Here is a 13005-nt window from a genome sequence, read left to right as displayed (position 1 = left end):
ACCAATTGGAATGTTTTGAGAACAGCACAAAGAAGACAATAGATAAAATTACTTCTTAAATTCTACCACATGCTGAATGTGCCATCTGAGAATACATCATGTGACCTTTTTGATTCCAGGGATGACATAATAGAGACCATGATCCCTGGGCCGGTTCCTGCATGTATCTCCTGTTCCAAACTATCCTAACTTAACACATTTAATACTTTCCAGGATGAACCAGAAACCACTTAGTACTTTTCCCTCTCTCCATGTTTTATAATTTTTCCAAATTCTTCCATTTTTTCTTCTTCCTTCCATGAAAATATTTAAATTTACTCCCTTATTGTTCCATCAAATTATCATATAAATCAAATATCTCTTTTTTCTTTAAATGGCAAGTTAGTCTCCCATTTAACTCTTAACTCTATTAAAAAATACTAAGGAAAATACAGGTACACATCTATGTTTAATTTTCAAATAAGAAAATAGCAGATAGTTGTCGACATTTGCCAACATCAGTTATAATCTTTGTTTCCTGCATTATCTGGTAGTTCTCTGGTAGATCAGTTGTTATTAGGATGACGTTCATAAACTGAAGATGGCTGATGAGTTGGCCTTCAAAAAGAAGTAGCTAATGTAACAGCTATCACTGGCACTGGAACGCGTGGGTTGCACCCTGGTTGAAGTTTAGGAAAATGACCTTCATTGGCAGATATGTTGTGATATGTATTAGGAAAAGTAGAAGGCTTCAACATCAGTCCAAAATAATTGCTCTGTTTGGGAGATAAGATACTCTACTGAGAAGTAGAAATTCTAGTTCAAATGGAGTTCAAAACACGGCCATTTGTTTAATTGTAACTGCTATGAGAGTGCCCGTGGACAGTGGTCAACTGATTGAAAATAGCTCGTTGATCCATTGCAATTTGTTCTGTTGGTCTGACATTGATGATGGAGGAGAAAAATCACCTCTGATCAGGGTAGTTGTATCACCAATTATGTGGCTAGTAGAGGGCTTTCTCATTAGAGGCATGTTTAAATTTGCAGAAGGTAAAAATGCACTTTCTCCAATAGTGTCAGCCACAAAACTAGAAATATTATTATCCACATTATACCCAGCTTAAAGTGCTGCTCTTTGAAGTCTTCAGGCAATGAAGACACCAGAGAGGAATTTTTAATCCCAACTCTTCTTTTCATTCTCTCTAAAAGCTGGGGACAGCCTCCTTTAAAATTTGGATTATGATAAAATTGCAGCTACAACCAAAGGAGAAAGATTTTAGTAATATTTATACCAAAATACAAGACTACAATAGCCTAATGTATAAAACTTGATTCCACGTTTACTATGCAAGGATAATATCATCAAAATATGAAAATTGCTAACAATATTTTGAAGTTCCTTATTTGGAAAATACACATTTAAATATTATAGTCATCAAATTTAAATGTTAGCATTTGCAGTAACGGTGAATGCCACTTTTGAAAAGCAGCTTTAATACCTTTATATGGATTTCTGGAAAGATTCATAGTTGTAAGCAAAGTTTCTCATAATCTTGAATACTTAAGGCACTGTCCTCATTTTTTAGAGTAAATAAAGTATTTTAGCCTTAATAGTTTTATACAATTTTCAAAATCTAGCTTTACATTTATATTACCATTGATTGATAAACAAAATAAAATTTTATATATAAGTTACCAAGTGGTAAATAAAATTTCTGAATATCTTTCTTAACACAGAGACTTCTTTTTCTTCTGCCGGAAAGTCAGCAAGACAAGCACACCTTTGTAAATTCTGCCTCACTTTCCTAAACCCATAAAGGTTAATGTGTCTAAGTAAACTTTTCATACTTCCAGTTTCAAATATCCTGAAAGGGGTCTTTCTTTCCAAAACTACCTTCTTCAAGACAACTTCATCAATCACTACGGAAGATACATTATCACCCCACCAGATGGATTTAAATTGGTCACTCCCAGGCATTTTCCAGAGCTTTCTTGGAAATGTCAGAGAACGAAAATCATTATCTTCATCTGGTTCAGAGACACAATGTGTGTAACATTGTGTTTATGCCAAGGATTCTTCAGACAAAGTCTGAAAAGCATTTTCTTCAATCATAGAACTCAAGTCCAATTCCCCAGAGAATGTTTGATCACACAATAGAGATCTACCGGAGTTTCCTGAGCCAGTTGGTCCATCTTTACAAGACACATTTGAATTTCTGAAGAAACATGTGCCATCTCAAATAACTTATTCTACAGCTACTTTTCTAATCTGCATGATTTTGAGCACTGCTGCTTCAAATGCTGTTTGGCAGACCTGAACAGATAAACTGCTAGGCCATCACAATGGATCTCAACTTGAGAAGCTGTGACATCACAAAACGACTGGTATCCCAGCAACTCAAGTGTAACATTCAGCCAGTGTTTACTTGTCATTCATCCAGTTAAAATGAAACATATAGGATGCTTATTTTTATAGTGTGATCTGCAAATATTATCCCAAAAAATTTTTTTAAATAATTACTTTTGGGGTGTATGAAATAAAATCAATCTCCATATTTTTGTATTGAAATTTATGCCAGATTTGTGAACAGAGTATAAATATTGCACAAAATATATAAAATAATTTTAAAGTTTTGGAATTTAAAGTGAAATTCGTGTAAAACTTGTACAGAAAATATATATCTATTTCAATATCATTTGTAATTAAAATGAAACATAATTTGTTTAGGAAATTGAAGTAGGTATTTATCTGTGTACTATATAATAAGTAGTTCAATATTCAAAATATGAGCAGATTAAATGTCAGTTTATTTGTTTTGTATATAAATAAATGTTAAATAATTTTGAAATAAAATTAGAAAAAAATAATGTATCAAATTTAAGAAATCCCAAAAGGCAGAATTTTTGTTTTAAATTGTAATTCATTTCTATAAGTAAAACAAATATAATTTAATATTCTACTCTAAAATTACAAAAGAAAAAATCTTATTGTATATTTACAAATGTTTATTTTTGCCATTCTTTCAATCAGAGGTTTTTCAGTCCCTAGAAGCAATTAATTTTCTTTCCATCTTTATAATCCATTCACTTGTGGCTTCTGTTAAGTGTTCCAAAATGATGTTTATAAGTACACTTATGCACAAGATCCTGGGTTCAATAAGCAGTGCCTTTATTAAGGGGTAAACAAACAATCAAAAAACAAAGAAATAACACTATATGTGATTTGGGGTGGAAAAGACCAGGTAATGCATTTTTGGAAGGAATATGTATCTCAGTCCTGAAACATTTGATATTGTTAGTAAAATATGGCATTTCAAGGCAAGTGTTTTGTTCACTAAATGTAAATAATAGCTATGTTCTGTTTCAGTAAACTGTAGAAAATCCAGTTCTACCAAAAGTTATATTCTTTATTTAGAAATAAATTCCATTAAACATAAGCCAAATTAAAAATGAGGGATAAAATTTTTTAATAAATAAATGTAAACTCAATTTGTAATGTAAATTTTTCTTTCAGTATGTGAACATTCCATTCTAAATAAACATTAGCAACCTGAATTCATAACATATTATAAGTATTATAAACTATAGTTAAGAGGGATTTAGCCCTGATTCATAAATATTACTTATCAAATTCAAATCAATATATGTGATACAATCCCTTAAAAAGCAGAGAATTCAAAAACAGCAATCTCAAGAAATGTAGGAAAATTTTTCACAAATCTGATCTTTACTTTTTTATAAAAATAATCTTAACAAAATCACTTTTAATACAATTTAACTAAACATAATAAAAACTATATATGAAAAATCCATGACTATCATCAAGTTCAATTTTAACATACAGGAAGGTTTTCCTCTGGTCCAGTAATAAGAAAAGTTAGTTCATTCTCACAAGAGCTAAATTACACTATTTGAAGGCCTAGCCAGAACAACTAGTCAAGAAAAATTATAAAAGGCATCTAACTTGTAAAAAAGCAGTAAAATTTTAAGAGATGGCATAATTAAGCATAGATAGAAAACTCCAAAGACTCATCCAGTGACTGTTAGAAATAATGAATAAACTTAGTAAGCTTGATGAATACAAATCAATATACAAATATTCATTGCATTTTTATATATTAACAACAAATTATCAGCAAGAGAATTTAGGAAAACAATTGTGTGTATATTTATACCAAAAGGAATAAACAAGGAATACATTTGATAAGTGAAATAAAAGATCTAAATATAGATCTATAAATTACAGGTGCAAGAAATAAAATAAACCAAATAAATAGAAAAATATTCTCTGCTTATGGATTGTATGCAATGTGCGGATCTATTCTAATCTATCTTTTACATGATCAATCTCCCCTGCACTAATTATTCAGGAGAATGTCTATTCTTCATTTTATACTCTTGCTTTCTTTTTCATGGGTTAATTGATCATAGGTGTGAGGGATTATATCTTGTTGCTCTATCCTCTTCTATTGATTGGTGTCTGTTTTTGAGCCAGTTTCATGTTGTTTAAATTACTAAAGCTTTGTTGGACTGTTTAACTTCAGAGAACTATACACTATTAGATTTAATACTCTTTTTCAAGATTATTTTGGCAACTTATGGTCTATGTGGTTACATATAAATTTTGAAATTAACTGTTCTATTAACTGGAAAAAGCTCATGGGTACTTTGACATGAATCACACAAAATGTAGATTGCTTTGGGTAGTATGTTTGTTTCAACCACATTGTATCACATCATTAACATAAGAGAAATTTTCATTTCTTTGGATCAGTTTTAATTTCCTTCATCAATGTTTTCTATTTTTTAATGTATAGGTTTTCTCCTTATTTGTTAACTTCATTTCTATGTAATCTATTCATATATATGTAATTATATATATTATATTTGTAAACACGTTTACTAAACAAATATAACAGGCAGAAGACAGTGGCAAGACATATTTAAAGTCCTGAATAAAAGAAAGCTGTAATCTAAGATAATTTATCAAGCAAGGCTATCCTTTAGAATAGAAGGCGAGGTAAATAACTTCCACTAAAGCAAGTACTGAAAGAATTTAGCAACAGAAAAAGAAATATTGAAAGATCGACTCTAAAAAAAAATATGAAGCAGGATTCTATAGAAAGGAGAAAGGCATAATTAGAAAGGCAATAGCTACAATGTCTTATAATAGAATAAACATGATGTTGCAGAACAGGACATCAAAAATTTTAAGGGTCAGAGAGTGAAACAGGACAATACAGAGTATTTTTTTATTGTTTCTGTTCTCTATAGGAGGGGTTAGAATTTGTATTCCTATCAGTTAAAATAAAAAGATATAATAATGGGTCAATATACATACAAAACAGGGTGGCCATATGTCAAAACTTACAATGAAGTCACAAAGCCAAAAAGAAACCAAGATAATAAAAGAAAACTTATCAAGCCACAAAAAGAAAATGAAATGAACAAAAAGGAAATACCAAATCAACTGGAAAATGAAGTTCAAAATGGAAATAAACACCAGTCTATCAATAATTATCACAAATGTTAATGGACTTAGAGCTTCAATCAAAAGATATATATTGTCAGATGGGATAATATAACGAGACCCTACATTATGAAGCATACAAGAGGCCCCCTTTTGTAAGAGGAACAAAAATTAATTGAAAGTCAGAAGATGGAAAAGTATATTGCATGCAAATGGACATTACAATAAAGCAGGACTAGCAGTACAGACTTCAAACAAAATAGACTTTACAACAAATGTCATAGAGAAAGATAAACAAGGACATGAAATAATGATTAAAGGAGCAATAAAAAATGAGGGTATTAAACTCATTAAGATATATGCACTCAATATAGGAGCACCTAAATACATTTAGCAAATACTAATAGATGAAAAGGGAGAAACGGATGGGAATACAATCCCACTCGGAGACTATATCTCCCCATTACCATCACTAGACTGGTCTTTCAGACAGAAAATTAATAAGGGAAAAATGATACAAAAAGATACGTTAAAATAATTGGAGTTGGCTGATATTTTCAACACAGTACTCCTCCCCAAAACTTAATATACATTCTTTTCAAGTTCACATGGAATATTTTCTAGAAAAGATTATGTACTCATGCACAGAAGAAGCCTCAACAAATTTAAGAAAATAAAACAAATTTGAAGCATCTTTTCTGAGTATAATACCATGAAACTAGAAATCCTTCACAGAATAACAGTGTGAAAAAATGACAGCATGTAAATTAAACACCATGGTACTACAACAAGTAGGGGAGGTGAAGAAGTAAAAGAAGAAATTCAAAAATATCTTGAGAAATATGTCAAAATACTACACAAAGTCTATGGAATACATTTAAAGCAGGCTTAAGAGGTAAGTTTATAGTGACAACCGTCCTCAAATTAGAAGAATAATTTCAAATAAATAATCAAATGTTCTATGTACACTAATCATGAAAAGAAGAGCAAACAAATCCAAAACTCAGCAGAAAGAGAGAAACAAGAAAGATCAATGAAGAGAGAATTGAAATACACATTAAAAAATAGAAAAAATCAATCAAAGTCTTTTTTGAAATAGTAAGCATAATTCACAAAATTCTGGACAGGCTCACCAACAAGAAAAGAGAGAGAACACAAATAACATAAGAAATGAAAATGCAGAAACTAAAAAGAGTACAACAAATTTGCATAATATCATAAGTGAATAACATGAGCAACAGTATGGAAACAAAATTGATTACCAGGAATAAATGGAGAAGTTTTTGAAAACATTCAGCGCACCAATATTGCATCAAGAAGAAATTAACCATTTGAACAGTCAGATCACCAGAAATGGAATAGAATTATCAATAAAATAAAAAATCTCTGCAAACAAAATTCAAACCCAACTAGCTTCACTGGGGAATTTGACCAAACATACAGAGAAAAATACATACCAATCCTCCTCAAACTCTTCCAAAATATTGATATGGAGAGAGTACACCCAAACTCACACCATGAGGCCAACATCAACCTGATAAAAAAAAAAAGACAAAGACACTACCCCAAGAGAAATCTATAGGCCAATATCATTGATAAACATAGATGTAAATGTCCTTAAGAAAGTATTAACAAACAGAATCCAACAGCATGTTAAAAAGATTATACACCATGGTAATGTTACTTCATCACAGGAAAACAAGGATGGCTTAATTATGCAAATAAATCAATCAATTGTAATACACCATATCAATAACCGAGAGGACAAAAAACCACATGATCATCTCAGTAGATGCAGAAATAACATTTGAGAAAAATTAACACCTATTTGCAATAAAAGTTCTTGTAACAGTGTGCATAGAGGGACCATATCTCAACATAATGAAAGCTATTTATGACAAACTTATAGCCAGCAAAATACTCAATGGTGAAAAACTGAAACACTTCCAACAAAAACCTGAGACAAGACAAGGTTGCCCATTCTCACAATTTCAATTCAATATAGTCTTGGAAATCCTAGCCACAATAATCAGGCAAGGAAAAGAAATAAAATGATTCAGACTGGAAAAGAAGAGGTAAAATTGTCATGATATGCAGACATGACACTATATATTGAAAACTGTAAAAGCTTCACAAAAAATTACTAAGGCTAAAAAAGGAACTGGGCAAGGTACCCAGAGTAATGTACAAAAACCAATTACATTTCTTTACACTACCATTGAATCAACAGGAAAACAAATTATAGAGACAACCACTTTTATAACTGCACCCAAAGCAAAAAAATGCTTAAGAATAAATCTGACCAAGGAGGTGAATGAAATATACATGGAGAACTAGGAAATATTGATTGAGGAAATCAAAAAAGATTTGAAGAATTGAAAAGATGCCCAATGGTCTCATAATGGAAGAAACAAAATGGTTAAAATGGTCATATTGCCCAAGGCAATCCCCAGACTTAATGTGATTTCCTATCAAATTATGCCAAACTTCTCTTTTTGGGACTGAAACAAATGATTCTAAGATTGACATAGAGTCATAAAAGATCCATAATTTCCAAAGCAATATTAATGAAAAACAAAGAGGCTGGAGGAATAAACCACCAGTTCTCCATACAATATTGCAGAGCTACAATGAACAAAATGACAAGATATTCATACAGAAAGAGGCTTATGGACCAGAAGAACAGAATAGAGGTCCTAGGAATAAATCTACAGGCATACGTTCAAATAATTTTTGACAGAGTAGACAGGAATATGACAGAGAAAAGACCATCTCTTCACCAACTGGTGTTGGGAATCTGGATAGCAGCATGCAGAGCAATGGAGTTAGAACACTCCTTCACTCCATACACAAGAATAAACTTAAAATGGCTTGAAGACTTAAATGTAAGGCAAAACACAGTAAATCCCCTAGAAGAAAATATTGGCAAAAAACTCTGAGATAAATCTCAGCAATTATCTCCTAGAACAGCCTACCCAGGTAATGGATGTAAGAGCAAAATTAATAAATGGGACCTAATAAAACTTATAAGCTTTTGCATAGCAAAGGGAACCATAAACAAAGCAAAATGACAACCTGCAGGATTAAAGAAAATATGTAGAAATGTACAACTGACAAATGCTTAATTTCCAAAATATAAAGATTTCATACAAACTATTAATAATACTTAAGAAAAACAAGAAACCCAATTTGAAAATGGGCAGAAACCCTAAACAAGCAATTCTCCAATAGAGATATACAAATGCCACATAGATATATGAAAAAAAAATTGCTCACTATCATTATCAGAGAAGGGTAAATTAAAACTATAATAAGTATCACCTCACAATAGTCACAATGGTCATCATTCAAAATTCCACAAACATTAAATCCTGGCGTATCTGTGGAGAAAGATGACCCTCTTACACTGTTGGAAAGAATGTAGTTTGGTGCAGTCATTGTGGAAACCAGGGTGGGGATTCCTCAAAAGAATAAAAATAGGCTTAACATACGATCCAGCAATCCCACTTCCGGGTATAAATCAAAGGGAACCCTAATTCAAAAAGACACCTGTACCCCAATGTTCTTTGCAGTGCTATATACAACAGCCACGACATGGAAGCAACATAATTGTCCAACAACACATAACAGTATTCAGAAGTTTTCCCGTATTTACACAGTGGAATAATATTCTGCCATAAAAAATGATAAAACAGTGATATTTGCAGCAAAATGGATGCCCCCAAAAAGTGTCATCTAATTGAAGTAAGCCAGAAAAAGAAAGAAAAATAATACATGACATGACATATGCAGAACCTTAAAAAAAATTTGGATGAGGACACTATGATTTCATCTTCAAAACTGAAACACACTCAGATCTACTAAACAATTTTATGATTACAGCAGAAAGGGGATGTGAGAGGATATATTTGGGAGCTGTAGATTCATAATCTTTTTCCACTATATATAAAAGTAGATTTTTTCAAAATTTCTCTTGTATAGCACAGGGCAGTAAGTCAAATATTGTGAAGTGATGTTTAATAGGCACATAAATATATGCATGTAGGGGGACACTGTGCTATACACCACAGATTGACACATTGTAAATGGCAGTACTTCAATGAAAAATAAATGAATAAACATGTAAATAAATAAATAATAACTAAATAAAAAATATTTAATAATAAAAGAAATAAAAAGATTCACACTACTTAAATTTACACCTCATGGATCTAGGAGAAAACAGAAAGAATAAAGAAGAAAATTGAATGAATGAGAGTATGGCAAATAACAAGAGATGCAATTGGAAAGGTAGAAAAAAATATACCTAAGTCTGTTTCTTTTAAACAAAAACTGGACATATGTTTAGGTTGGCTAAGAAAATATAGACTCAAATAAAATTAGAAATAAAAGATAAGATATTACCACTGATGTTGTAGAGATGCAAAACATCATAAGAAATTACCACTAGCCAACGGTTTGAATGACTTGGAAGTAAAGACAAATTCCCAGAAACATATGTCTTCCAATACTGAAACAAGAAGTAATTAGAAAGATAATAGAGCAAAAGTGTGTTTGAGTAAGTCAATAATCCAAACTTCCAAAATCAGAAAAAAATTTACAAAACGAATTTACTGGTGAATTCTGTCATACATTTGAAGACAATATTTCAACAATTCTTCCCCAAATCTTCCAAGAGTTCGAAGGGGGTGAAAGATTCCAAACATATTTTATGATGCGAGCTTTATATGCTTAACAAAGCTAGAAAGGACATTGTATGCAATAAATAGAATATTATCCCTAATGAACATATGTGCCAAAATTCTCAACAAAACACAAGCAAAATAAATTCAACAACACATTTAATGTATCATAAACATACATGAGTAAACGTATATATTCCTGGGTTTAAGTATACTTCAAAATAGTCAAATTGATAAAGGTGACATGCCACACTAATGGAATGAGGAGTAAAACTCACACAATCATCTCAATAAGTGCGGAAAGAGCATTGTATATAATACAACATCCTTTTAAAATACTCCCAACAAATTAAATTAACCCTGTCAGTGGCATGATATAATTTACACACAAACACTGTGTCGATAGAAGCAAAGCAGTTCTCTGTTTTTTCATTCTTAGAAGAAGGGTTTATATAGGACATGCACAATGCCTCACATATAATCTAGGTTATAACAATGTTAATAATCCAAAACTATTTATGTTCCCATGCTCCTGCAGTAAGCGCAGGATGTTAAATGATCAAGAATAGTTTTAAAGTTCATCACGGAACTTCATTAAGTAGGCCATCTCTTATCCAGCCGGCTGTGCCTGTCTTAGGTTGTCCTCCTCTGACGATCTTACCCAGCATAGGCTATCCAGCCATCCATACTGGATACAATGAGTTGGCCATTTCTTATCCAGCCTGGATACATGACATTCCTCACAGCTTGTTTATCAATTCAGCCCATGGGCTTATTCTCTATAGCCTCCAGACAGGGGCCTACAAACCCAACATCCCTTGACAGAAAACTGGATGAAGAAAATTTGATGTATATATGCAATGGAATCAATAATTTGCATTCCTATCAACAGTGTCCAAGGTGTTCCTTTTTCTCCACGATCTCACCAACATCTATTTCTTTTCTTTTTGATGAGAGCCTTCTGACAAGTGTGAGGCCTTGTCTCATTTTAGGTTTATGACTTTTCTAATAATTTATAACTCTGAATACATTTTCATGTGTCATAAAGCCTACTTTTTGTTTTCTACAGAAAATTGATTCAGATCTATCTATTCAGTTCCTATGGACATTTTTTTAAATTGGATTGTTTGCTCTTTTTTATGTTGTTTTGGGGTAAGAGTTTGCCATATATTTTGGATATTAACCCTTGATTGAAAATTATCACTTAAAAATATGTTCTACCATTGTGTTGGTTGACTGTTCATTTTATTGATCATTTCTTCTGCAGTGTAAATCTGTTTAGTGTGACACAATCATATTTTGTTAGTTTTACTTCTGCTTTCCTTGACAGAGGAGGCATATGTAGAATCAAATTAAGTCCAATATCAGAGTGTACTTCTTATATTTTACCCTAGGATTCTTTAATTTCAGGTTTTATGTTTCATATACCCATGAGTGGGATTGCTGTGTCATATGATAGGTCTATTTTTATTATTTAAAGGAACTTCCATAATGTTTCCAAAGTTGTTTCACAAATTTTATTTCTCACAAACAGCATTGGAGAGTCCCTGTTGCTCCACAACTTCCCCAGTCTTTATTACTTGTAGACATTTGGATGACAGCCCTTCTCACTAGTGTGAGGTAAAACATTATTTTATTTTTGTCTTGCCTTTGTATAGTGATTTGCAATGTGAGCACGTTTTTATATTCCTGTTTGTCATCTGTGTGTCCCTTTTAGAGAATTGTCTTCTGCTCATTTTCTGGCTGAGTTGTTTGTAGATTTTTGAAATGGTGTTGCATGAACATTCTGTGTATTTCAGAAATTAGCCTCTTATTGATTACATTGTTTCCTAATGTATTCTCCCATTTGAATTCCATCTTTTCATTTTGTATATTTTGCTGTTTAGAAGTTTTTAAGTTTAATTAGGACCTACTTGTTTACTTTAACTTTATTGTTTTCAGCTTGGGAGTGTGACATAAGAAAATTTTGCTACAATTTTTGTTTTGTTTAGCCTATGTTAGATTCCAGAAGTTTTATTGTGCCATGTATTAGATTCAGATATTTAAAACATTTTGAATTTATTCTTGTACAGTGTGAGGGATTGTTCTAATTTCATTGATTTACATGTCGCTGTCTAGCTTTCTCAACATCACTTGCTGGATACTGTCTTTAAGGCATTGTATATTTTTGTTTCCTTTGTCATAGTTTAGTTGACCATAGTTGTGATGTTTTATTCCTACCTCTATGTTCTGTTCTAGTGATATAGATGTTTGTTTCTTTTCCAGTATTGTGCTGTTTTGATTGCTGAATTTTTGTAATATAGTCTGAGATCTGGAAGGGTTATGGGTTATGCCTCCAACTTTGTTCTTTTTCCTCATTGTTTCTTTAGCATTTCTGGTTCTTTTGAAGATCCATTCAAATCATAGGACTGTTTTTAATTCTGTGAAAAATATCATGTAATTTGATCTGAATCAATTTATATCTGTAGACATATTTTGTAGTATGTATATTTTAACAATATTAATTCCTTTAAACTAAGACCTTGAGATTTCTTTCCATTTCCTTGCATCAACTTCAAATTTCTTTATAAGTGTCCTATAGATTTTATTATGTTGGACTTTCCTTTGGTTTTTCATGTTTTGATCTGATTTCATATGGATTTTTTAAAATAATGGAATATTTTATTGTTAGTGTAAAGAAATGTGACAGTTTTTCATATTAATCATGAATCATGCTACTTTGCTAAATGTCTTTATTAGTTTTAGTTGTTCTGGTGTGGAGAATCTTTAGGGATCTCTATATAGATTATCATGTCATCTAAAATAATAACAGTTTTACTTCATTCAATCCCACTTAAGTAACGTTATTTCTTGTCCAATTGCTGTTACTAGGAC

The 13005-nt window shown here is 31.5% G+C and overlaps 1 long non-coding RNA gene across 1 annotated transcript; it reads right to left on the bottom strand.

Moving 5' to 3' along the window:
• Positions 1-429: 429 nt before the first annotated feature.
• Positions 430-2322, bottom strand: LOC140692568 (uncharacterized). Its single transcript, XR_012068135.1, has 2 exons — positions 2146-2322; positions 430-755 (listed from the first exon to the last, which is right to left on the bottom strand). It is a non-coding gene; the product is annotated as an uncharacterized lncRNA (long non-coding RNA).
• Between the last annotated feature and the right edge of the window lie 10683 nt (positions 2323-13005).

The sequence above is a fragment of the Vicugna pacos genome, unplaced genomic scaffold (genome assembly GCF_048564905.1).
Source record: "Vicugna pacos unplaced genomic scaffold, VicPac4 scaffold_13, whole genome shotgun sequence".
Classification (NCBI taxonomy): Eukaryota; Metazoa; Chordata; class Mammalia; order Artiodactyla; family Camelidae; genus Vicugna; species Vicugna pacos.
This window is presented reverse-complemented; position numbering and strand designations above follow the sequence as displayed.